This window comes from Callithrix jacchus, chromosome 17 (genome assembly GCF_049354715.1).
Source record: "Callithrix jacchus isolate 240 chromosome 17, calJac240_pri, whole genome shotgun sequence".
Taxonomy (NCBI): domain Eukaryota; kingdom Metazoa; phylum Chordata; class Mammalia; order Primates; family Cebidae; genus Callithrix; species Callithrix jacchus.
This window is the reverse complement of record NC_133518.1, coordinates 66,277,704-66,304,760: the sequence shown is the minus strand read 5'-3', so window position 1 is coordinate 66,304,760 and position 27,057 is coordinate 66,277,704. Positions and strand designations below refer to the sequence as shown.

Below are 27,057 nucleotides of genomic sequence, written 5' to 3'. Positions count from 1 at the left end.
GACTCTATGCTGCGTCATAATTCAGACCTCAGTACTTTTAAAATAATTGGAATCATACAGAATATGTTCTTTGATAACAGTGGCATGAAAGTAGATATTAATAATGGAAAGACAGTAGGGAAAATTACAAATATGTGAAAAATAATACACTCCTAAATAATCAATAGGTCTAAAAAGAAATCGTAAGAAATTAGAAAATTCTTTGGGGTGAATAAAAATAAATACAAAACACACAAAACTTATGGGATGCAGCTAAAGCAACGCTGAGAAAGAATTTTATAGCACGAAATGTTTAGGAAAGAAAAAAAGTCTCAAATCGATAACAAAATTCTGCCTCAAAAACTAAAAAATTGAGAACAAATTAAATCCAAATCTAGCAGAAGAAAAGCAACAATAAAAATTAGAATGAAATTAATAAAATGTGAAAAAAGCAATAGAGAAAAATCAGCAATAATAAAGATTAGAATAAAATTAATAAAATGGGAAATTAAAAGAAATAGAGAAAAATAAAACCAAACCAAGCTTGGTTATTTGAAGAGATCAACAAAATTGATAAACTATTGGATAGACTGACAAAAGAGGAAAAAAAAGAAAGAATGCTCAAATTGCTAAAATCAGGAACAAAGAAGGGAATATTGCTATGAATTTTACAGAAATAAAAAATGGATTAAAAGAAATACTATGGTGCTTGCTTCGGCAGCACATATACTAAAATTGGAATGATACAGAGAAGATTAGCATGGCCCCTGCGCAAGGATGACATGCAGATTCGTGAAGCGTTCCATATTTTTTTTTAAAAAAAGAAATACTATGAGAAATACTATGAGAAAGTTAGGTAATCTAGATGAAATAAATAAATTCCTAGAAAGACATAAACTACATAAACTCATTCAAGAATAAAAAGAATATTTGAGTATATTTATAAAAAATGGAAATATGATTAGTAATTAAAAACTTCCTGCAAAGAAAAGCCATGGCTCAGATCACTACTAGTTTTTTTACTAGCAAATGTTTACAAAACGATTAACAATAATCTTTCAAAAAATAGAAAATGGAAAAAAATAGAAAAAAGACCTGGCATAGTAGCTCAAGCCTATAATCCCAGCACATTGCAAAGCTGAGGTGGGTCGACCACTTGAGCCTAGTTCAAGACCAGCCTGGGTTACATGGTGAAACTCCATCTCTACAAAAAATTATCTGGGCATGGTAGCATGTGCCTTTATTTCCAGCTACTTGGGGGGCCAAAGTGGGAGAATCACCTGAGCTGCAGTGAGCCATAATGGTGCCACTGCAATCGAACCTGGGTGACAGAGTGAGACCCTGTCTCAACTAATAATAATAATAATAATAAAGAAAAAGAAAAGGAAGTATATCTCACAATCCATTCTGTTAGGTTAATATTACTCATTCAAAAAAAAAAAAACAGGTTAAGACATCATAAGAAAAGAAAATTACAAATCAACATTTCTTATATCTATACATGGCAAAAATCCTCAACATGATACTAGGAAACCTAATCCTGCAACATATAAAAACATTATACACCATGACTAAGTGAGATTTTTCTCAACAGCGTAAGTTTAGCTTAGCACCGAATAATCAATAATGTAATAAACATATTAATACAATAAAGTACTGAAACCATGTGATCATCAGATTATAGCAAAAGTATTTGACAAAATTCATACCACTTCATGATAAAAATGCAACAAACTAAGAGTAGAAAGGAAACTGAACCAAATAATATGGATTTACAAAAACTCACAGCTAATATCATACCTTATGGTGAGAAATTGAATGATTTTTGGAAATGATCAGAAGCAAGAGAAAAGTATGTGCTGTCCCCTTTCTGTTCAAGTTTACTGGAGTTTCTGAAGCAACCTTTGCAAAAATTGTAATAATGAGAAAATTGTGACATGAAAAACATCTGATCTAACCAAGTCTCACCTGGCTTTTAACCTCCACACTGTGCTCAGTCTTTTCAGGGCTTGGGCCAAGCTAACTTTAGGAGAAACTTAGTTTATATTTTAATTAATAATAGCCTTCCCCCAAAACTAAACCATCTTTGTAAAGCTAATAAAAGACCACCAGGTTAGGAGGATGACAGGAGCCTGAATTCTGCTAAGGTGGAGATAAAAAAAATTAGAAGCGTTTATTCCAGAGATCATAAGATTTGCAACTTCCTCAATTTTTCCTGCAGGCAACATCACTATTGCAGAACTTTTTGAGATTTCTTTTCTAGTTTCTGCATTTATGGCCATGAGTAGCTCCACTGGGACCTACCTACCAGCCCTGTGGCCCCACCCAGAAGTGGACTCAGCACATGAGAACTATTTTTCATATCCTTGTGATTGCAGCCCCATGCAATCAGCATCACCTATTCCCTTGCCCACAGAACTAGCCTTGAAAAACCCTAGCCTCTGAATTTTCAGAGAGGTTGATCTGAGTAATAATAAAACTCTAGTCTGTTCAGCCAGCACTTTTTGAATTAAACTCTTTCTCTACTGCAGTCCCCTGCCTTGGTAAGTAGGTTGCATCTGGGCAGTGGGCAAAATAAACCTATTGTGTTATTGGAAAGGGGTCCAGATCCAGACCCCAAGAGAGGGTTCTTGGATCTCATACAAGAAGGAATTCAGCATGAGTTTGTAGAGTAAAGTGAAAGCAAGTTTGTTAAGAAAATAAAGGAATGGCCAGTCATGGTGGCTCACGCCTGTGATCCCAGCACTTTGGGAGGCCAAGGTGGGTGGATCACAAGGTCAGGAGTTTGAGACCAGCCTGGTTAGCATGGTGAAACCCTGTCTTTACTATAAATACAAAAATTTAGCCAGGCATGGTGGTGCACGCCTGTGGTCCCAGCTACTCAGGAGGCTGAGGCAGGAAAATTGCTTGAACTTGACAGGTGGAGGTTTCAGTGAGCAGAGGTCGTGCCACTGCCCTCTAATCTGGATGACAGAGGGAGACTGTCTCAAAACACAAAAAGAAAAGCAAGAAAGGAATAAAAGAATGGCTACTCCATAGACAGAGCAGCCCCAAGGTTGCTGGTTGCCCATTTTTATGGTTATTTCCTGATTATTTGCTTAAAAGGGGGTGGTTTATTCATGCCTTTCCTTTTTAGACCATACAGGGTAACTTCCTAACATTGCCATGGCATTTGTAAACTTTCATGGCACTGGTGGGAGTGTAGCAGTGAGGACAACCAGAGGTCATTCTCATCACCATCTTGGTTTTGATGGGTCTTAGCCTGCTTCTTAACTGAAACCTGTTTTATTAGCCAGATCTTTATGACCTGTATCTTGTGCCAACCTCCTATCTTATCCTGTGACATAGAATGCCTAATTGCCAGCAAAATTGAAAGGCACAAGATCAACATACAAAATCAATTATATTTCTACATACTTGCCATGAACAATCAGAAAATAAAATTAAGAAAACATTTCTATTTACAATGACATAAAAAAAGATAACATAGTAATAAATTTAACCAAAGGAATGTAAAATGTAAAATTTATGTTCTGAAAACTATAAAATATTTGTTGAAAGAAACTCAAGAAAACCTAAATAAATGGAAAGGCATCCTATGTTCAAGGATTGAAAGGTTTAACATTATTACTATTTTGATACTCCCCAAATTGACCTACAGATTCAACACAATTTCTATAAAAATTCTAGCTAATTTTGCCAAATTGACAAGGCAATGCCAAATTTACATAAAAATGTAAGTCATCCAGGATATTCCTCCTCCTCTAAAAAAAATATTTAAAAAGATAAAACAAAGTTTTTGTCACAAATGGTTCTAGGGCAACTATATATCCATAGGAAAAGAATGAAGTTGAATCCCTACCTCACACCACATACAAAAGTTAACTCAAAGTGGACCAAAGACTTTACCTCTGTGATCTTTTTCCCCTAAATGTATATCCCAGTCTAATCATGAGAAAATACCTGACCAGTGTTCTTTAACACTGTCAGGTCATTGAAAACAAGAAAAGCTTGAGGAGCTGTCATAGCTAAGAGGAGCCTAAGGAGTATGACAACTAACTGTTATCTGGTATCCTGGATAGGATCCTGGGACAGAACAAGGTAAAAACTAAGAAAATCTGAGCAAACTATGACATCTTATTAATTGTAATTTATCAATACTTACAGACTATAGAGTTGTGGCTTCTCCATGAAATGTAGTTGGATTTTGGATTTTTCATGTGGCAACTGAGAGTTTCAATAGACAAAAGCAGAAGATTCCAGTCCTCTTAATGGCTAGGTCTGAATTAGGTATAGCGACACTTTGGTTATAATCCATTAGTCAGAGCAGTCAGTGATTCAATGATAGAATTTCCTTCATTTTCCAAAGTGTTCTTGTTTGAATTATAAATTATGTAGTTACCCTAATGACAATTACCTAGACAATTTTTTTTCTTATTGCACAGCACCAGTATGGGCAATTGCAGTGGCTTTCAAACTTTTGACTACAACTCAGGGAGAAATAAAATTTTCATCATAACATAGTACACACACACACACACACACACTCACACACACACACATATACATACACACCAAATAAAGCAAAAACTTCAGGAAATGGTAGTTGGATATTTTCAAATCAATTTTAGTCTTTTTTTAATTAAAAAAAGCTTCAGTTATGATACATTAAATTGACTTCCTGACCCACAGCTTGAAAAAACACCAATATTTTGGTTGTATTTTAAGATCATAGAATATGCCTTCTGATTCTTTTCCTTCTCTAGGTGACCCTTTGCAAGTTGCAATCTTCTCTAAACAATACTCTTTCTCATCTATAAAGTGAATATTAATACCTACCTGAAGGTGGCAGAGAGAGTTAACTGAGATAATTTGGTTGATGAGCCTGGAATCTAGTTAACACTTACTAAAGGTAATTTTTTCTTCTCTCTTCTGCTTCTAAACCAACAGGACACAGCTGAAGCTCACAGGTTTGTAAAAGTGAAAAAATATTTTTCTTAACCCCCTGACCTCTAAAGTTTGGTCAGAGTGTTTGGCCACTGATAACACATCTTTAAACACTGTTACATCTGTGTTCAACTAATAGAGTCACTTTTCAGTAACGTCCAGTCAGGCCCATCACAATAGCACTTTTAGCTTCTTGAAGGAAAATAAAGGAAGAAAGAGAATGGAAGGAAGAAAGAAGAAGAAAAAGTGTGCTGAAGATTTAAAAACATGTTTTACTGAGGGATGGAATGGTGAGCAAGTTGACAGGCCCCATACTTCTGTTTCTGTTTTCACACATAACTGTTTTCCACCGAACACATAAGCAGAATACTTACTTTTGAATATTATCCTTGGAAATCAAACAATAATAAGATATCGTATATTATGCATATACGATATATATATGGTATGTGTGTTTGTGTGTGTGTGTATGTGTGTGTGTGTGTGTGTATCCCACATGTCCACATGAAAAATAATGGAAGAAGATGGAGCCAAGAAGAGAGTCCTGATGCCCTGTAATCTAGAGAGACAAAAGATGTGATGAAAGCAAGCATTCTACCTCTGGGCCGCCATAATCCAGGCCAGGTTCCAGAGTCCTCTCTGGTTTTCACCATGTTGTAGTGGGGCCTCACCAGGTCCACAGCTTTTCTGCTTTGGTTGGCATGTACTGAACCTAAGGTGATCACAGCAGTGGTGGTGACAAACCAGCTTCTGTCTTTCCATAGTTTGATACCCTGTACTTCAGTGGGAGGTGAGCACCTCTATGGAATGCAATACACAGTAGGCATCCCAAACTCAAAGATCATCTTGCTCCTTCATTTCACATTACATCTTTGACTGTCTTGCTCAGTTGTTTCACCTTGGCTAGTTTTTACTCTTTGGCGAGTACTCTGACAACTCTCTTGCAGGGAGGAAGCCCGTTTTCTCTCTTTGAGTAATCCAGACTCCTTGCATGGTGATTCCTGGGTAAGGGGTGCTCAATAAATTGTGCTGATAATTATGTCATTCACTCAAAAATATTAAGCATCTAGTGACCAAGACAAAGTTAATATTGACCTTTAAATTGCCAAATCTAATGATCATCTCTTACTGTTCATCCTCCTCTACCATTGCTACCTTAGAGGCCTCCCATCCCTGCCTCCATTTCTCAGACTTTCTACTTGACTCTCCCTGACAAGCTTTCCCTTCACCATTTTCTTTTAAGCAATTGTCCGGAACTTGAGTCTGTCCGCAATAGAACACAGTTTGAGTTAGAGCCAGGACTAGAACTCAGGCCTGCATATAATCAAAGATCAGAAAACAGCCAAATCTTGATATTTCTATTCATAGGGAGGAAACCCAGATGGGCCTACTCACAATACATGCTTCCAAATGAAAAAACACGTTTTCCCCTAAGGACATTGTTAGGACACTGTCTAGCTAGAAGATATTCAGAGAAAATTCACCCCTTTACCTGCCCTAGGGAAGTGGGAAAATTCAATGTTTGAGCCATTTACCCAAAAGAGTAATCCATGCTGGAAATTTTGTTTAAAGTATTCTTTTAAAAGGCCCTTCTGTCTTTATTACAACGATAAGACTGCTGAGTCTGCCCAAGCATATGAGGTTGCAAAGAATATTTCTTTTTATTCAGACCTTGTATTCTCTACATGATGAAAGGATTCTTGGCACATAGTTGGCAATTACTATCTAGGTTTTCTGCATAACATAGGTTTTTTTAAACTAAGCTTTTAACTCAGTACACATCAGGCTCCAATGAAAATACATGTGGCCTAACACGAGCAGAAATAAACACAATTCTAATCAACTTAACTGTTGACAAAAGCATGTGGTTTCGTTGCTTGCGGCCAAAGTTTTAAGAGTGGACTCTGATTTCTTGCAGGAACACCCCTCATTTATGTGTGCAAATAGGGTAATTAAGTGTCCAATTACCAGATTTGCATTGGCAAATGGGGGCTTTGTGTGGGTAAAATTCTCTATGGTTTGGGACCAGCTGAAACTTAGGTCTTTTATTTCGGGATCAATCCCCCAACAATAACACGGGCATGATGAAGTTCACATCTTGTCCTAATCTGAAGCCATGGCTGAAGACTTCCCCTTATTTTGGTAATTCAGTGAAGCGGAGAGCCAAAGTTAGAATCTGGAGCTTTTTCTTCCTTACTGTCTACTCTGAAAAATAATTAAGCATTTCAAGTACTTTCAGACTGACTTTTTTTTTCCTGCTGGCTCTGTAGAATTGATTACTAAAGTGAAATACTTGTAAATATTCTTTTTAGAAATTTAACCACATGAAATCGTTAAGGTGAAAGACCTTTCATAAAACCACTTTATTCTTTTCTCCCCCAGCTCTTGGGTGAAATCTAAGATGGGTCCAATGACTTTCTCAAATTTCAGATAAAAAGTTTTCTGGATACTTTTAGTCACGAAGCCAATCTTCTTACAGTAATTAAGATGTCCTTTCTGGGGTATCCTGTCCTTTCTGGGATGTTTAGTCAAGTTGAAGTAAACATATTCCACTCTGTCTCTCTCCATGAAGAAAGTTAAAACCCTGCATGGAATGTATGTAGCAGTTCTCTGAGGAGCCTGTAAAGTAAGTGGTAGCAGATAGATTAAGGAAAGAAACCAGAACCTGGAGTACCACTGAACCACTTTTCTCCTCTGGCATCTCCTACTGTAGGACCAAGACAGTTGGAAACAGGAACTATACATCAGGTGCAGACAGAACGAACTCAAAGAAAAACCACTTAATTGTAGTCTAAAGAAGGAGAAAGGGTGCCTCCTGGGGTCAAAGAGAATTTATGTTTTCTGCTGCTCCATCTCCCAGGAAATTCTATGGCAGTGGTGGTGACAATTGCGGTTGTGGCTGGTCAGGTATCCAAAACTCCAAGAAAGGAGAGTCCTTATGTCTGACCTGAGAAACTGGGAGAAATTCCTGCTGTTTTTTTGTCCCCCTCTCTCTATTCTCTTGATGCTCGGCATTGGAGGCAGAAGGAACTGGCCCTTATTCTTCTCCTGCAAAGCCTTCAGTTTTACTGAGGACTTGTATGTTTTTGCCTACTTGTTTTTCTAAAATATTCTTCTACTACACTGACCACATAAACTCTTGTTCATGTATTTTATTCCAGGACAAAGTTCCTATCCTTGATAAAGCCTCTTCTTTCCGGAAATGAGTTTACCTACCTCTGTGAAAAGATTCTGTTACGGTCATATCATCATACTGCTTGCGCATAGGCTGTCACCATTTGTGGATTCATTCCCACCCTTCATTGGTTATTTTAGTGCTTTCAACAAATCTCTGAAGGAATAATCAAGTCCATTTTTCTAGAAATAAAATATCCCAAGAAATATTTAATGATATGCATTAAGATTTTAATAAAGCATCAAAAGTGCTTAAACAAAAATAAGATTATTTGAATATTTTATTATAGATATGACTGCAAGACAATTCATTGCTTAAACTGGGAAACGTTTGAGAGTGAAAGGGGGAAAAGGCACCAAAATAATTAAGACATAGTATTTGATCTACAACAGCTATTAACTGGAACACATTACAGTCCTCATTGGAAACTTAATGGCAAATACCACCTTGTCTCTTGTTAGTTTCTTCTTCATCTACAGACATAGATGTATGCATATGTGCACAGCCCCCTCTGGAAATGCACATGTTTTAACTTCATGTCATATCCCAGACTAAGCCAACTAAGGAGAAGAAAGATGTAGAAACTTTAATATTGCTTATAAAATTATATTTATGCAGCTTTCACCTTTCTTTCTAACTTTGTCTCTTACCCTCTCTCCAAATACAATTTCTCCCAAACAGAAGAGATGAACAATTCCCAATTCCCTGGCACTTTGCAGTATACTGCAGCTTTTAATGAGAAATGGAACATTGTGGTTGAATATTTTTTAGAATCATTCTCATAGGTTAAAATCTAGGTTTTGCTATTTACTATCCATATAACTCCAGTTCTCTTATACTCAGTTTCCTCATCTATAACGTGAAAACCATAAGGTAAACTCTCCAAAGGATATTGTGAGAATTTAATAAAGTAATTGGCATAGAAATGCTTAGCAGTGTGCTTAGCTAAGGGAAATGGTAAATAAATGTCAGCTCTTGTTAGACTGATCATATGATTTAATGTCCAATCTGTACACTTTTGAGATTGAAAGGGAACACTACTGAAATTTTGTTGGGAAAGGAATTGGAAAGTGAGATTGTCCCAGGAAAAGTCGTTCATGTATTCACCCCAGTTCCAGTTTTGTAAATGACCATCTGTATTACCAATTTCCACAAAATGCTACGGAGAGGGAAACTGTTACATGTTTAACATGAAGCCAGAAATTATAAGGCAGGTTTAAATCTAAGAGACTTCCTTAGAGATACTTCATTATCTCTAAAGCTGAAATATGCAAATGCAGCTTGCCTGTTACCAAACTGAGAGATGCTTTTTTCCTTTTTTTTTTTTTTTCTCTTTTTTTGAGACAGAGTTTTGCTGTTTTCACCCAGACTGGAGTGCAATGGCATGATCTTGGCTCACTGCAACCTCTGCCTTCTGGGTTCAAGCAATTCTCCTGCCTCAGCCTCCCGAGTAGCTGGGACTACAGGCACGCACCACTATGCCCAGCTAATTTTTGTATTTTTAGTAGAGACGGGGTTTCACCTTGTTGACCAGGATGGTCTCGATCTCTTGACCTCGTGATCCACCCACCTTGAACTCCCAAAGTGCTGGGATCATTAGCATGTGCTGTTTAAGCACCTACTGCCCTGGAGGGAAAATACCTCTAGAATAAGGAAGAAAGAAGGAGGTGGTAAAGAGCTCAATAGGTGGGTCTTAAACCCAACCCCACAAGAAAGTCACTACCACCATCACAACAAATACAAACATGACACCAGCTTGCTGAAACCCTGAGTGAAACTAAAGTTCTTTTTCAAATCCAGAATATTTAACCAGTAGTGTGCTCTGATAATCAATTCTAATCAAACAAAATCTATGTCTTCTAAAATTATCAAACCAGATTAAACTTGGAGGAACATCTGCTAAGGCAAAGCTAATATTTTAATGTTTTATTTGCTAGAGAAACCTATTTTCTTGTGTGTCTCATGAGTGGTGAAGGCCATTGAGTTAGACATTGTCAAGAGACCCACAATAGCATACTAGGTTTGGCTGAGTATCCTCCTGGGCTAATTATTATGTCTTCTGAGAGAAGGAATCTCCAAATTACCAGGGAATCTGAAGCTCTTTACCTATTCACTTAGGATTCAACAGTTTCAACCCTGAAATGATCCTTTCAATGCACAAATCAAAAGACTAAGAGCTTTTACAGTATAATAGACATTATTTTGACTGTAGGTGTTTCCATCAGCTCCTGCCTGGCTTTCTCATTGCCCTACTTCCTCTGGAAAACTAAGGTGGGTTACGTGTCCAGTTCACTTACTTAAGTCATCACTTGATTCTCTCCATAATGGAGAAGAAGTCATCCTACAATCTGTTGTTGCTACAATCTTTACAGAAAATTGTGAATAATCTATTTGAGGAATATCACGTCCTGATTAATTAAATATTTCTTAAAGCTACAAGTTAACAGCATTTTCTCAATCTCTACACCCAAATTGGCTCTGAAAAATTTGTTAAGGATTTATAGTTGCCTTTTCTCTGTGAAAATACTTATAGTATCTAAGTATATATATTTGCATTTTGGGGCAGTTGTTTATACTCTAGCTTATACCAAAACTAATTTATTTTGCCTTTGTAAATATACTTCAGTCCACATTTACCTTTTACATCATCCAATTGTAGGGGTTGAAAAACTATATCCTATAGGCCAAATCCACCTGTTCTCATAAATTTTTTTGTTAGGACACAAGTACAAGCATTTGCTTATTCATTGTCTATGGCTGTTTTCAACATCCGAGTAGATACGTGTGACAGAGGCTGCATGGCTGGTGAAACAAAGAAAAAAAATTTACTACTTGGTCCTTTACAGAAAGCAAATTACATTTGCCAACCCTTTATCTAGTATAATCGTTCCAAACACAGATACTCACTGAACAGATTTATAGAAAGTAAAGTGCAGTATGCTCTGTTGAATATATTCTAAATCTATGACATATCTTAGAAGACATTCGTTTTAAGAAAATTATTCTTGACAGCTGTTTTTTTATTCTTGATGAAGTGTCATTAATTAAAAGCTTTTATGTAAAATACAGTAAACTCCCAGTAATGCATGCTTCATAATTACAAAAATTCAGATGTTCCCATGTAAAAACTCATGCCTTCTAGTTGCAAAAAGAGCTGGAGACAGTCAATGAAATTTACAATCACTGAATATATGCTTTGTGCTTATTAATATATTGTGTATTAGTATAGGAAGGGGGAAGAAGCAGTAATGTGTTTCTGCATTTCAAAGAGTTATAATATTGATGAAGAGACACAATCCTAACAGTTTCTTCCATAATTGAAGTGTACAAAAAAATGAATAGCACAGAGAAGTCAGAATGCTGAGCTTTCACTTCTTATCAGTAATTTATCATTAATTACAAACATTGGTTGATCACTGATGCTAGCCCATGCCCTTTGGTTTGCCTGAAGTCTGATATTATGCAAAGTAAGTCATGGTGTGTAGTCTCAATAAGATTTTAGCTAAAGATATAATTATTAGAAGAGAAAAAAGTTAGTCTTTAAAAGAATTCTAAGCTGTCTGTGGCCAACTACCCTGAATGTGCCTGATCTTGTCTGTTATTACCCATATCTTCCAATAGCAGTCTTGAAGTATTTCTCTTGAACATCAAAGTCCTGTTTCAAAAGTGGTGAAAGGACTCAATTTGAAGAGGAAAGAGAGGTCATAATTTTATCTTTGATTTTAGACTATTGGCTTTCAAAATGTGCTGCCTATTGAAATTCCTGAGTGATTCTAATGCACAGCTGAAGATGTGAACCACTGGTCTAGAGTAATTCTTCTCGAACTTTAAAGTGCATCGGATGACCTGAGGATCTTGTTGAAATACAGATTCATAAACAGAAAGTACGGGGTGGGGTCAGATGATACTGATGGTGCTGGTCCGTGGAACACATTTGGAGTAAGGAGAGTTGTGATTTGGAGTGTGTGTGGGCGTGTGCATGCGTGCATGACTGCAATGTGTGCATGCATGTATTCCTGATATGGCTGTTATTGTTCTCTCTAAAAATACAACTTGCCTTTTTTCTGGGTTTCAAATACATAATGACACACTCAACCAGAGGTGATTTTCACTTGATTATGGAAAATTCCTAATGAACTCACATGCAGAAGGACCCCTCCCCTGCTGACTCATGCACCCTAGAAGCCTACTTAGGCCATCAAGACAGTTCTCTTTGCTCTTAGCTCAGGTTTCTGCTCAGATGAGCTTGTGCTGCTGGCTCTGGAGGGGCCTCACTGATAATGGTATCTGAGGGCATTCAATTAGCACATTTCAGGTTTCTCTGGTCATAGACACCTCATAATTTCTTCACTAATGCAACTGTATCTTTTTCTTTTTCCAAATCATTAGGCATCCCTTCCATGCTACTTTTCACTTTCCAGCCTGTAGTGGGTAAAGATTTTATTTTAATACTTAACACATTTGTGTGTTACTGTAATTTAGGGAGAAACCAGGTGCTAACATGTTTTAAAAGAAGAGTTTCATTTTTCTGAATTTTACTAAGACATTGATCCTGCCTCCTGTTTGACTTGAATCAGAGTATGAAGCCTTGGCCATTAATAAACAGGTGTGGTAAAGGCTGTGTCTGAAGGTGGAAACTGAGTCTGGGAAGATAAAGAGGAGAAAAGGATGGGGACAAAGAGAGAAGGGTTCTCAGACTCATGCCTGCAGTGCAGGCGTAAACACCCCTCTTTTGGGGGAAAGGTCACAGGTAATGAGTTCCTCATTTTGCTCATTTTGCCTTAAATCCTGGTCTTTTAGGAAAGACAATCCTGGAAGCAAAAGTAAAATCTGGTAATATTTCCTCTGATGTGAGCTGGGTGAGAGGACTCCCCATTTCAGAACTTCTCATACTCGACATGCACAAGAATCCTTTGGAAGATCTTATTTAAAATGCAGATTCTGAATAGTTAGGTCCAGGTGGGGTCTGAGTTTGTGCATTTCTAATGAGCTTCCTGGTGATGTAGATGCTGCTGGTCTGAGAACCGCACGTTGAGGTGCAAGGCATCATTGACATGCACCTGGGGCCCCAGTTCTCAACCTTAGCTCCTCATTAGAATCACTTGAGAAAGTTTCAAAACCCTAATGCTCAGGCTACACCTTAGACCTATTATTAAATTAGAAATCCATGGTATGGGACTCACACATTAGTAATTTCGAAAGCTTTTTGAGTGACTCCTATGTGCAGCTGTCTGGGCTGAGGACGATGTGAAGACAGCAAGAATCAATTTTCAAAGGATGGCGCCATGATCATCAGTGTAGTTAGTATCAGGGTCATCTAGGAGAGTCAGAAATGCCTTGGACCCTGCCCTATACCTGCTTAATTAGAAATTCTAGAACTAGGGCCCTGTAATCTGTATATATAAATAGAGATATATTCATATATATATTTATATATAAAATATGGTCTGTGCATTCTAATACATGCTAAAATTTGAGAACTACTACTTTATATATTCAGTCTCTCAGACTGCTGTGACAGTAGGAATAAATACATTATAAATATTAATATGATTCCATGTATTCTCTGTTGAGAAGTAGCAGTAGAACCCACTTCCCAGCTTGCCATTTGCTAGATAAAACACCAAGCAATTGACTTACATCTTATTTAGTGGTACAACATCCCTGACAGGTAAACACTACTGTTTTCTTAACATAAATGAGGAAACAGAGGTTAGGCAATTTGCCGAAAGTCACAGAGGAGATAAATTAGGATTCCATCCCAGGCCTTTCTGAGAACAGGTGCTGTCTTCTAATCTAGGCTAGGCTTCATGGGGCCTAAACAGAAGTGTAATTCACTTACCGTGGAAACGCTTTGACCCTGTAAGCCATGCTAGATGTCAAGCTACTTTTGTTTAGAAAGCACTCCTTATATATATGAACTCATGAGTTAGTGGGCTTCAGAGAGGAAAACTGGCCATTACTGCACAGATGGATTCATTCTATGGTAGGTTAAATATCTTGTGCTATGAGTAAAGTGCTTTCTCAGGAATTGGAAGATGCGTGGCAGAATGATAGAAAGATTTTCAGAGGAAATTACATGTAAAGGAATACCTAAAGGATGTCTATAAAGACAAGGATGCTGGGAGTTGGATGTGAGAATGTTTCAGAGAGAAGAGAGACCTGCATATTCAGAAAGCTGAGAAATAAGAGAGTTTGGCCCTACAGTGTTGGGGTATTACTTTGATTTATAAGAGGAAATAAATTCCTTTTGTAACTGCTATAGTTTGATCAAAAGCATTAGCTGGATTTTTATTTAAAAGCTGTTACTTTGTACCAAAGCAATGAATTTCTTGTGAGAGTTGGTTGGTGATACACAACCAAATTATTTTGTTTTAGTGCATGTCTTTTGCTGAACTAGAATGAACACTGTAATAGCTTCTGCTTGTTGGGGTGGTTGGCTTTCAGATCAAGAAGTAGAAGAAGGTTCACAAGTTAATGAAATAATTACAAGTCTCAAATGTCAAAATTTAACTGTTAAGGTCATTTTGAATCAGATAATCTACGGCTGAGGTCTGATGGCTTTGTCTGAAGCAACAGCAAATACAGAAATTGATGTATAAAAGCTGCAGCTTCCTTAACACTTGGGTGGAATATCTCTGAACATGTGCTCTACTCTGTTACCCAGAGTTTCCCCATGGGATTAAGGTACAGTTGTCCACAGTGGTAACTGGTCTATTATGCACCGTTTATTTACTGCTTGCCTTTCTCATTTTCCCACTTTGGTGGTTTTTGCCCCTCCCAAATATACTACTTCCATTTGATTTCTTGTCTATTTCTGGGGAACCTAAATTAGGCCAGTTAGAGTATACAAGAACTCATGATGTGAGGTATGGGGGTCTGGCTAGGCAGGGAGAGGAAGAGGCAAGCCCTAGTTCTGGGCCAGGGCAGTGTTAAACAGAAGAAAGGTGTGAATGATGAAGGAAGGAGGTCGGATGTCAGGATTCCCATTTCCCTCACTCCTTGTCCTGCATTTAAAGGGAGAGGACAATGGAAATATTTAGATGTGTCTAGGATATCCCCGAGACACCAAGATGAGTGGTCTACTTCCCTAGACTAAGCTAAGATCTTGGGAAGCATCCTCCATTCATCTCTGCACCATGTCCTCATGGAGCGGGAAAGAAAGTACACCACTGAATGACAGAGGAACTAGAGAGATGAGACTGAGGAGGTGGGCTTGCTCCCCCTGGCCTGCATCTGGCATAAATGGCATATAGATATTCCTACATGTCCTGATGGGTGGACACAGAGTTTAAGAGACAGAAGGTGGACTGGCATACACCTTGTGATGCTCAGAGTCTGCAACATTTGAAGGCTTCATAAACAGAGTCAATAGACCAGGACCACAGTCTCTAGTAGTAGGCCAGCAGTAAGCTCCAAATGGCCTGTTAGGACCTGATTGCTCTTCAGCCCATGCAGTTGGTTAGGCCAGCCATCCTAAGGTAGGGCCTCCAGGAATGCAAGAGCTAACATGAGTCTGGAGTGTTCATTTACCACTGGCGCTAATCATATGCATTGTAGACACCAAGTTCAAGAGGAGCAAGGGGAAAGAGAGGAAACCTGAAAGACTGAATATATAGCTGAAAAACACTATACATTCAAAGAGTCTGACATTTAATATTTTATCTTTGTTGGAAAACCCTGAAGAACAAGATTTGACCAGCTTTAAATAAAAAAGGTAAAATTTCTTCATACTTCTTAAGAACAGTATGAGAATATTTATGCTGCCCTACATATGGAGATAATAGGCATAAAGTACCCAACCAACCTACCTGGCCCATGATAAGAGCTCAGCGTTTGGTGGCTGTTGTCATTAACACCATAATTGATGATCTCAGGGGCCTCTGCTGTAATGAAAATCTAGTAGTAACTGATCTAGGGGAGCAGGAGGGATCAAGATTCTAAATAATGGTCTTTCAGCTAGACTGGTTGATGGAAATATATAAGTTCTGGGGCACTGGTTGATGGAAAATATAAGGCAAATCTGTTCCACGTCTAAGAGTTTGATTCGAATGGCCAGTATTGAAAACTTGTATCAAAACCTACCTATATTGAAGAGTTTGGTTTGGAACTCTCTTGTATTGAAGAGCTGATATTCAAGTTAACTAAGCCAGCCTAAGCCTCAATCAGGACTGAATACAGAGATCATTTGCATCCTATTTCTTCCATTAGTTTTAAATTTAACACCACAAGAGGCATAAAACAGCAACAACAAAGGCCGTAACATGCAGCTGAAAGATTTCTGTCCAGTTTCTTGCCTTCTTCTTGCTGCTGAAGGCAGATTAAGAAGGCATCATTTTCTCTGACATATGCAGTGTACAGTCACCTTGCCTATTAGATTCAAACAGGGCAAAAGAATACTGAGGGAGGGATGGGCTTAAGGGAAAATTTGCATATACATTTCCATTAGGGTTAAAAACATTTAAATCCACATTACCCTGGACCATAAGATAATGAATGCACCATTATGGACAAGGCTTAGCGTGTGTTGCTGCTGCATTTGGCAGGTTCAAGACTTGCTCTGGGTGTAATATTTGGTGACTCATTTTTCCTCAAGCATAGAGTAATAGGCTTTAACTTTGCTAAGCTTTTCTGCCAGCCCTTCACCCCCTGCTGTTCCATTATATTGAACTTGTAAGCAGGACGCTCTGTCCGGCTCACCCAGATTACCACAGCAATACGGCCCCGCTGAGGGGCTGGTGTCAGGATAAGTGTCAGGGAGGGAGCTCCCCATCTTGGCATGCTGTTCTCATCTTATTAAATTCAGCTTTGTGGAAGCAGGGAGCCCGCCTCTCAGTCACACTGGCTCAAGCGTGATCCAACTGCTACTGTCAGACAATATGAAAATAGGAACCACCACAGCTAATGGCAGGTGCTGCTTCACAGCTGAAAAAAAAAGAGGTCTGAGGGGGTTTTTATTATTATTATGATTTTATGAGCCTGGGTGAGTGTGTGCCATTTTACTCTTACAGACATTTCACTAGATTGATGTCCTGATTCAGAGAGCTGAATGCTTTTGGGAAATGAAACAAGATCGCACACTTTCAGCATATTGGGGAATCCAAGTTAGAGCATTGCTTTTATTCGCATTCATTGTTGTAGGTTCTAGTGGATCATTCTTAAATCCCTGAGAATCAAGAGCGTCCTAAAAATCCTAAATTGTGTCACTAAGATCTTTGTATTAGTGCAAGAAGGAGACAAAGGCTCTGCTTAAAGGGATGAAAACATCGAACAAAATGGAAAATCTAGGTCTGGAAATAAGTCACTGTGTAGGTTTGAGAGTCCCAACTTCACATTTCTGCCTTAACATGTGTTTTGGTTATAAATTGCTGCAGAACAAACTACTTCAATATTTAGTGGCTTAAAACAACAATTTTATTATGTTTTATATTCTGTGGTTTGGCATTCTGAAGAATGTCTATTTGAATAAACAAAGTCAGCCTAAGCTTCAACAAGGACTGAACTCAGAGGCCATTATGCACACTATTTCTCCCATTGTTTTTGAATAGGCTCTGTTAGGTGGTCCTTCTGCTGGTCTCACTTAGGGTCTCTTTGCAGCTGTGATCAGATTGCGGGCAAGGCTTGAACACCCAGGATTCTCCTTTCACGAGTCTGATAGACACCCTGGCAAGGATGCCTAAGTCTGGCACTGTAGCTGGTAAAGGCAGGGGAAGACATTGCTGATTCGTTTCTCTCTTTCAACTGGCCTCTACACGTGGTGTCTCTCCATGGTCTTTCAAGCAAAGTATCTGGATATCTAACACTGTGACTCAAAGCTACTGACCTTCTTACAGGCTTAGGCCTTGTGACTGTCTGACTGTCACTTCTCCTGCATCCTATCAGTTGAAGGAAGTCACGGGCCCACCAGTCCAGATTCAGTGGGCAGGGGCACTGGAAAGTATGGTTCACTGGGTACCATTATTAGAGACCGGCTAATGTGTCATGTTATATATTTTGGTCTTCAACCACCAACAATCTAGTGATGTTATCAATCTTGCATGATAAACTGTGTCCTAAAGATAATTTATTCAGTTATTCTATAACTTTTTCAATTGAATGCAAGTGTAAGCCACTAGGATTTGCTATCTATGAACTGGAATTCCATCATGGTACAAAGTACATTTTGAGGTAATCTAGACTCTACTTAGTTAAGGTATATGGTTGGCTAGAGAATGAGAAAGGAAGAATGTGAGAAGCCAAGTCACTAAATGCTTGAGACAGGATGAAACCATACATATATCGTTCAATGGCTTCCTTAAAAAGTAACACTGAGTCTATTAGGCATAATATTCTAGCAATCTAAAAGAGGGGGATTCCGGAAATACAGTGACTCAAATGCAGCCCTTTGCCTTCCTCACCACTTCCAATCTGTCAGTCCCCACCTGACTGATATGGAACACTCTTCTTTACCTGAGTGAGCATCTGGAGACCAGCTTTGTATAAGCCCAGGAAATAATTTACTTTGTGAAGGTTGGTGAACCCTAGGGAGAAGGTCTTCATTGGCCTTTCATGAGAGTACCAGGTATCCCTGGTTTCCAAGAGGCCAGGGAGTATAACAGGAAGACAAAGTATCAAAGAGAACAAAGAACCTGGGGAGCAAAAGAGTTCCCCAATATAGTAGAGGGTAGCCTGCTACCTGCTGCTAAACTAGAGAGCCATTAGATATCGTTAAAGAGAATGGAGATCTCTTTATTTACGCCCAATGGGAGAGCTGCCATTGATCAAACAACCTGAGTCCCTAGAAGACTTAGCAAATATTTTATCTTAGTAGTTCTTTCTGCTACAACTGAATACCACATAGTGGGTAATTTATAAAGAAAAAACTATTTCTCACAGTTCTGGAGAGGCTAGGAAGTCCAAGATCAAAGTGCAAACATCAGATGAGGGCCTTCTTCATACATCTGGAAATGGCAGAAAGTGTTAGGGCAAGAGGGAATGGGTATGGTGTCCTCAATGGCAGAAGGGTAGAAGAGAGTGAACCACTTCCATGAGCCCTTTTTATAGCATGTTAATCCATTAATAATGGTGGATTCCTGATGACCTAAATACGTCCCAAAAGGCCCCACTCTCAACAACATGGTTGCACTGGGGATAAAGTTTCTAACATTAGAACTTTGGGGGAAACACTCTACTAAAATATAAAAATTAACCAGGCATGGTGGAGGGCACCTGTAATCCCAGCTACTCAGGAGGGTGAGGCAGAGAATTACTTGAACCCAGGAGATGGAGGTTTCAGTGAGCCAAGATCACGCTACTGCACTCCAGCCTGGGCAATAGAGTGAGATTCCATCTCAAAAGAAAATAATAATAATAGAATTAGTTAGAAAACGTGGTAAGCTGGCTGTATACATGACAAATATTTTAAATAATCTATACCTCTCATAGATCCTAGCTTTGAGTATCCCAAATGGGAATAGAAAACATTTCGCACACAGCAAAAACAAAAACAAAAAAAAGCATTTAAGAATATGTTAAGCATGACATGGTAAAGAAATCAAAAAATCTTATTGATGGACATAACACAAGATCCGAATGTATAGAAATCCATATATTCTTTAATTGGACAATTTAAAATCACAAAAACATTTTTCCCAAAATTATTATTTAAATTTAAATTTTCTGCCACTCTAATAAAAAAACAAATTTCTGCCTTACATTTAGATAACATTATCTTACAATTTTTTGCTGAAGAAAAAATTCTTAAGAATAACCAAGATAATTATGCAAAGTGAATGTAGTTGCCTACTACTGTAAACTGGGTAAGATCTCATTATGCAGACTCACCGTAATTTATTAAACCTTTTTTTGCTAAAGGTTAATTCATTGAAATCAATGCACATTCTTGTACACCTGTCCCTATGTACTAGTGCATATATTTACTGTGGTGTACCTAGGAAGAGTATCTGCCGGATTGCCCATACATCTATGAACTTGGTTGGGATAAGAAATTACTTTCTTGTTGCATTGTTAGCTGATGTAAAATGGGCATCATTGTACCTTTCAATACCTCTTTGTTTCGTCTTTTTTTTGTAGAGGATATTGAATGAATTTTCATTGGATAAATACAAACAAACCCTTTCAAAGAGGCCCTTCCTTCAAAATTTAGAAAACATATGAATTCAAGAAAGTTTAAAAAACAAAAATATGTGCATGAATTGAGCCTAAGCTCTTCCAGTTGTGTTTGAAAACTTTTTGAAAAGCTTCAAAACAACAAAAATGAGAATAACCCTTCTAATATAGATTACCAAGACATTTGTTTTGCTTACTCACAAAGCCTTTTGTACTCTCTTATACATGCTCTGAAATATTTCAATCATACATAAAAGCATAACAAGTAAAGTAAATACTACCTTTGTAACAACTATTCAACTGTGTCAAAACTTCACATTTTACCATATTTCTTTAGAATTTTAAAATAAGACATTTTAAATACAATTGAATCTACTGTTTATTCCTCTCCAATCTTATTCCTCTCCCTCCTTTCCTCTCTCTTCTAGAGGAAAATTACTCTGCATTCGGAGTTTATAATTATGCAAGTTTTATAGGTTTATTATATTGGTATGCGATATGATAAATAATATTTAGAACATTTCTTAATGTTTTCTTACTCTATAAAAATAGTCTCATACAATGTGTCATTCTACATGCTCTTCTTGGACAATATTTTGTTTCTGAGATTTAAGTATTTGATACACATAACTGAATCTAGTTGAAAAACTATTTAGTATTATAAACATAAACATCAATTCTCTTAAATACACAGTTTTATTGTTTCCATCATTTTCCTATTGCAAGTTATAGTACAGTAATCATTCTTGAACAGACAGTGTGGAAGCAGTTAAGAAAATTCAGTCATCTTCTATTAAATTTCTATTACAGAGATTTGCAAAAATGTAAAATAGTGCCACTTTTCACACTGATTTTGTTATTTGGGAAAATATAGTTATTTTCCACAAAAATATGTTATTTAGGTTAACAATATTATGATATTAGTAGTTAAAATTGACTTTATTACTGTTATTTCAAAATGAATAGATATCTTAATTTCTCAGTTTTAATTTCTAATTTAGTAACAATTAATAGATAAAACTCATATAAACAATAGCCCTTTAGGGTTCTCAGTGATTATTAAGAATGTAGAATAGACCGGCCTGGCGCAGTGGCTCAAGCCTGTAATCCCAGCACTTTGGGAGGCCGAGGCGGATGGATCACGAGGTCAAGAGATCGAGACCATCCTGGTCAACATGGTGAAACCCCGTCTCTACTAAAAATACAAAAAATTAGCTAGGCATGGTGGCACATGCCTGTAATCCCAGCTACTCAGGAGGCTGAGGCAGGAGAATTGCTTGAACCCAGGAGGCGGAGATTGCGGTGAGCCGAGATCGCGCCATTGCACTCCAGCCTGGGTAACAAGAGCGAAACTCCGTCTCAAAAAAAAAAAAATGTAGAAGAGACCAAAAAGTTGGGGAATCTTGGTATATTTTTTACAGATTGTGTGTGTGTGTGTGTGTGTGTGTGTGTGAACATATTTTAATTTCTCTTGGATAAATACCTACAAGTGAAAAATTTGGGTGAAGAATAGATGTTAACTTTTCTCACTGCTGCTCAGTTTTCCAACGTGGTTATATGCTTGTATATTTTCTCCAGTTATTTATGAGAATTGTTACATATTTTGCAAAATTTTCTTTTTTAATTTGTCTTTTTAGTCATTCCAGTGGCAATGATAGCTCATTGTTGTTTTAATTTGAGAATGTCATTCTAGTGACCCTCCTCTAGGCTAAACCCTAAGCATATATTGCTAAAAATGCAAAAATCCCAGGGAAAGTATTATAGATTATCAGTGCCGGTCTTTTGTCCTTGCTCAGCATTATTTATTAGGTTGTTATCCTAAATTACAAATAATGAGGATACAAGCAATAAAGTGATTGCTTAGGTGTAAAGATAGTACCATCATAATGCATCACAGGTAGCATTGCCTTAGCTGAGACTAAGTTTTGATGAGAAGATCTTTTTAACAGTACTAGAAGTATGTAATATAGGACATGGCATAAAGGTGCTGCACAAAAAAAAACTCAAGTTAGGAAACCGGTGTAATGAAAACTGTACCAGATTGGGGGTCCAGTAGACTTGAGACTGAATCCAAGTCACTCTAGGAGGATTTTAGCCTCTCTGAATCTCAGCTTGTCATTGGTGTTATAACGTTAATAAAACCTACATTTCAGAATTGTTGAGAGGATTAAATAAGATTAAAATAATTTACTTAACTTATTAAAATAGTAAGGCATAGAGTGGTTTCTCAAATAATCTCCTATTTCAATCAAGTTCACATTTCCTATCCCTGCCTCCAGTGATGCTGAGAGGCTAAAAGATTTCAGAGCATCGGGTGGTGTGAGGTGTGAAAGGAATGTCAATTCATGTAGTATGGTGGTGCTGAGTGGTCCAGCACTGGCGTATGAGAGAAAGTAAGTTTCCTGAAGATACTTGGCCAAGACTGGCTATCTTTTCCCCAACCCATTTCCTCCTTCTCTTGGGAAGGGTTAAACCATATTTCTCATGTTTCTCATTACAGTTATCTGTGGCCAAGTGACTGAGTTCTAACCATTGAAATGGAAGGCCCCTGATGTCCTAGGATATTATAGAACTACAAGATGGGAGGGCCCAATTTCCACACTGAAAAGTTACATGAGCTAGAAGTAAACTTTTATTATGTTAATTCAAAGATATATTAGCATTGTTTGTTCCAGCACTCTCCTACCTTGGCTAGGTAGCACAGATGGCATTACTTAGAAATCCCTATAGAGCTGCCAGAGGTTTAACCTGGTGCCTCCCAGGTGCTAAATAAATACTTGTTGAGAGGCGCGAAGGGGCTGGCTGGCCAGGAGTGGTTGGCAGGGCAGCAGGGCAGCGACTATGGGGAGCTTGAGGGAAGAGCTACTCAAAGCCATCTTGCATGCCTTCACTGCAGTCTACCATGACCACAGTGGCAAAGTCTCCAAGTCCCAGCTCAAGGACCTTTCCCATAACCTGTGCATGGTCCTGAAGGTTCCTCATGACCCGGTTGCCCTTGAAGAACACTAGGGATGATGATGAGAGGCCAGTGTCCAACCAGGGCTACATGCCTTATTTAAACAAGTTCATTTTGGAAAAGGTCCAACACAAGTTTGACAAGATTGAATTCAATAGGATGTGTTGGACCCTCTGTGTCAAAAAAAAAAAACCTCACAAAAGAATCCCCTGCTCATTACAGAAGATGATGCATTTAAAGTATGGGTTATTTTCAACTTTGTATCTGAGGCCAAGTATCCATTAATTATTGTGACAGAAGAGATTGAATACCTGCTTAAGAAGCTTACAGAAGCTATGGGAGGAGGTTGGCAGCAAGAACAATTTGAACATTATAAAGTCAACTTTGATGACAGTAAAGATGGCGTGGGAACTTATCGAGCTTATTGGAAATGGACAGTTTAGCAAAGGCATGGATTGGCAGACTGTGTCTCTGGCAATTAATGAAGTCTTTAATGAACTTATACTAGATGTATTAAAACAGGGTTACATGATGAAAAAGGGCCACAGACTGAAAAACTGGACTGAACGATGGTCTGTACTAAAACGCAACATAATTTCTTACTATGTGAGTGAGGACCTGAATGATAAGAAAGGAGACATTCTCTTGGATGAAAACTGCTGTTTAGAGTCCTTGCCTGACAAAGATGGAAAGAAATGCCTTTTTCTCGTAAAATGTTTTGATAAGACTTTTGAAATTGGTGCTTCAGCTAAGAAGAAGAAACAGGAGTGGATAAAAGCCATTCATTCTACTATTCATCTGTTGAAGCTGGGCAGCCCTCCACCACACAAAGAAGCCTGACAGCGTCTGAAGGAACTCCGGAAGAAGCAACTGGCTGAACAAGAGGAAGTGGAGCGACAAATGAAGGAGCTCCAGGCCGCCAACGAAAGCAGGCAGCTGGAGCTGGAGGCCGTGCGGAAGAAACAAGGAAGCAGCATCCCGTGCAGCAGAAGAGGAAAAGAAACGCCTTCAGACTCAACTGGAACTTCAGGCCAGGTTCAGCACAGAGCTGGAAAGAAAGAAGCTTATTAAACAGCAGATGGAAGGACAGGTTGCTCCAAAGTCCTCTGAACTGGGACAGTATTTACAGCGAGTACGGGAGCTGGAAGACATGTACCTAAGGCTGCAAGAGGCTCTTGAGGATGAGAGACAGGCCCGGCAAGATGATGAGACGGTGCGGAAGCTTCAGGCCAGGTTGTTGGAGGAAGAGTCTTCCAAGAGGGCTGAACTAGAAAAGTGGCACTTGGAGCAGCAGCAGGCCATTCAGACGACTGAGACAGAGAAGCAGGAGTTGGAGAATCAGCGTGTCCTGGAGAAGCGGGCCCTGCAAGAAGCCATGGAGCAGCTGGAGTTGGAACGGAAACAAGCACTTGAGCAGTACTAGGAAGTTAAAAAGAAGCTGGAGATGGCAACTAATAAGACCAAGAGTTGGAAGGACGACGTGGCCCATCGTGAAGGATTAATTCAACTGATAGAACCAGGTTCAAAGAACCCTCACCTGATCACTAACTGGGGACCTGCTACTTTCGTTGAGGCAGAACTTGAAGAGAGAACTGGAAAGAGAAAAAGACCACGGAGTGACTGAGTTTGCTGGCTCATATCACGTCAGTTATGTAGATACTACATGGTGGGAGAGCTTTATGCTAAAGACAAAAGAAACAGCTTTGGGAGCTGGGCATGGTGGCTCACGCCTGTAATCCCAGCACTTTGGGAGGCCGAGGCGGGTGGATCGCCTGAAGTCAGGAGTTCAAGACCAGCTTGGCCAACCTGGTGAAACCCTGTCTCTACTAAAAATAGAAGGAAAAAAAATTAGCTGGGCATGGTGCCAGGCGCCTGTAATTCCAGCCACTTGGGAGACTAAGGCAAGAGAATCACTTAAATCCAGGAGGCAGAGGTTGCAATGAGCCCAGATCATGCCACTGCACTCCAGCCTGGGTGAGAGTGAGATTCCATCCAAAAAAGAAAAAGAAACGGCTTTGCTGCTTTTAACTCTTCTTCCTTCTGTGCCTCTCTAAGTGGGTCAATATCCTAAGGAAGCCTTATTATTTATCTTTCTGCAAATATGGGCTACCTGAAAAGGGGGGGAAAAGTCAGTATTGTCAAGCTGTTTATTTACTCTTTCCTTGAAAAGTTCACCTTCTGAAAATTACCTTTTAGCTCTCTCAGATTCTTCCCCAAATGAGGGAGGGTGCAGACAACATAGTCAGCTCTGCAGAGTTTGGAGGGGCTCACTGCCACGGGGTAGTCAGGACCTCTGTGGACTGGGTGTCAGCTCTTTCCTTTGGCAGCGTGTTTCCTTCTCCGAGTATGTGCTGTTAAACTAGACTGGGCAGTTTGCTTTCCATTCCCTGATACTTGACATGGAATGCCTTTGACCATTGGTGCTCTGACAGAGAAGTCACGGAGTCACTGCCATTTCCTGGTTGCCCTTTTGGAATGTGATCCTGTTAGTAGGGGTTTTCTAGCTTCTACTAAGATATTTATTTCCCTAATCATCATACACTTGACATGTTTCATTACGGTCTCCTTTCCCCTCACCTTAAAGGAGACCACCCCTTTGCCCCATATTCTCAACCTAATTTTTTCTCATATTCACTCTCTCTAGTCAATGATGTGCTACTAAGTATATGCCAGGCTGTGACGTTTATGGTGAGTAGTAGAAAGAAGCTAATTGGAAATAAAAATTATTTGGATAATTAAGAAAGCAAATTATATGCACATGGCCAATAGGAAGTTGACTGTATGTCTGCTAGTTACATTCAAAACATCATAAAGATGATGGCATGCCAATATATTAGCCTAGTCATGATGTTAGCCTTTTTTAGACGGGCAGCTTTTCTGCCTTTTCCCTTCCTCTGTGATGAAAATGGAGGAAATACCCAGTAGAAATAAGTTTAACAGGGAAATTGGGATCTCAGTTTATATGTATCTGATTTCAAAGGAGTATTAAGGAAGGTTTTCATGCATGATCTATCTTTGGATTAAGGAGAACATTTATGAAATCAAGCCTTCTAACACTAGTTATAATTGAGAAGCAGCAGTAACTCCATGGACAGCAATCAAGCTTAAAATTATAAATAAATATGGGGTTAATTCAGTTGTTGCAAAAAACGGGGGAGGCAGAATTCAGTAGAATAAAGTCCTTTTCTCTCTACAAGTATTAAATGAGGACAGAGAACCTCAGGTGTTCTTAAGTTAGTGCTTCCTGAGTGCATACTAAGAAAGCAATTCCAAATAGATGTATACATCTAGAAAGGGTGGTAGTAGAGGTTTCACTGTATGTATTTGGAAACTGGAATATAATCCCATAAATTATTACCTTTTATGACTAGAAAATATTTGCCAATGAAGAAGGGGTCTTTAGGTATTTGTCTTGAGACTTTTAGCTGTTTAATAAAAATATAATTTTATTTAATGATTTCTTGTAGTTATCTTTATAAAGTTTAGATTATTGTCTAAAATATTTTTGTATCATGTGCCTTTGAAATTTGACAGCTGATTTGGGTGTTGAATTTCTGCCCAGCCATTTATCAGTATTATCATTTTATTCAGTAGCTGGCAGGTGTATTAGACCAATGAGACCTAGGCAAGAAATGGAAACTTTCCTGTGGTTTGATTACACATTACACCAGAAGACCCCAGTATCCCTCATTCCAGCATGAGGAAAAAATATTTTACAAAGAAGCTAATCACCTATGTGAAATCTATGGGGTGAAACAGTGTGGCCTTGGGGAGTCTCTGCATGGTGGGGAGGGTGATGATAGAATATGTGAACTTCTACTTCTAAAAGTTGTGAAATAGGCCCTGTACTTTGGCAGAATGTCCTTCCTTCTTCAACCTGGCTTAATCCACA

General features: G+C 38.5%; 1 non-coding gene and 1 pseudogene across 1 annotated transcript; both read left to right on the top strand.

The window, feature by feature from the left end:
- Window positions 1-684: 684 nt before the first annotated feature.
- On the top strand, window positions 685-791 carry LOC118149102 (U6 spliceosomal RNA). Its single transcript, XR_004736257.3, has one exon. It is a non-coding gene; the product is annotated as a U6 spliceosomal RNA (small nuclear RNA).
- Window positions 792-22,906: 22,115 nt separating this feature from the next.
- LOC100402430 (switch-associated protein 70 pseudogene) lies at window positions 22,907-26,542 on the top strand (annotated as a pseudogene).
- Window positions 26,543-27,057: the final 515 nt, after the last annotated feature.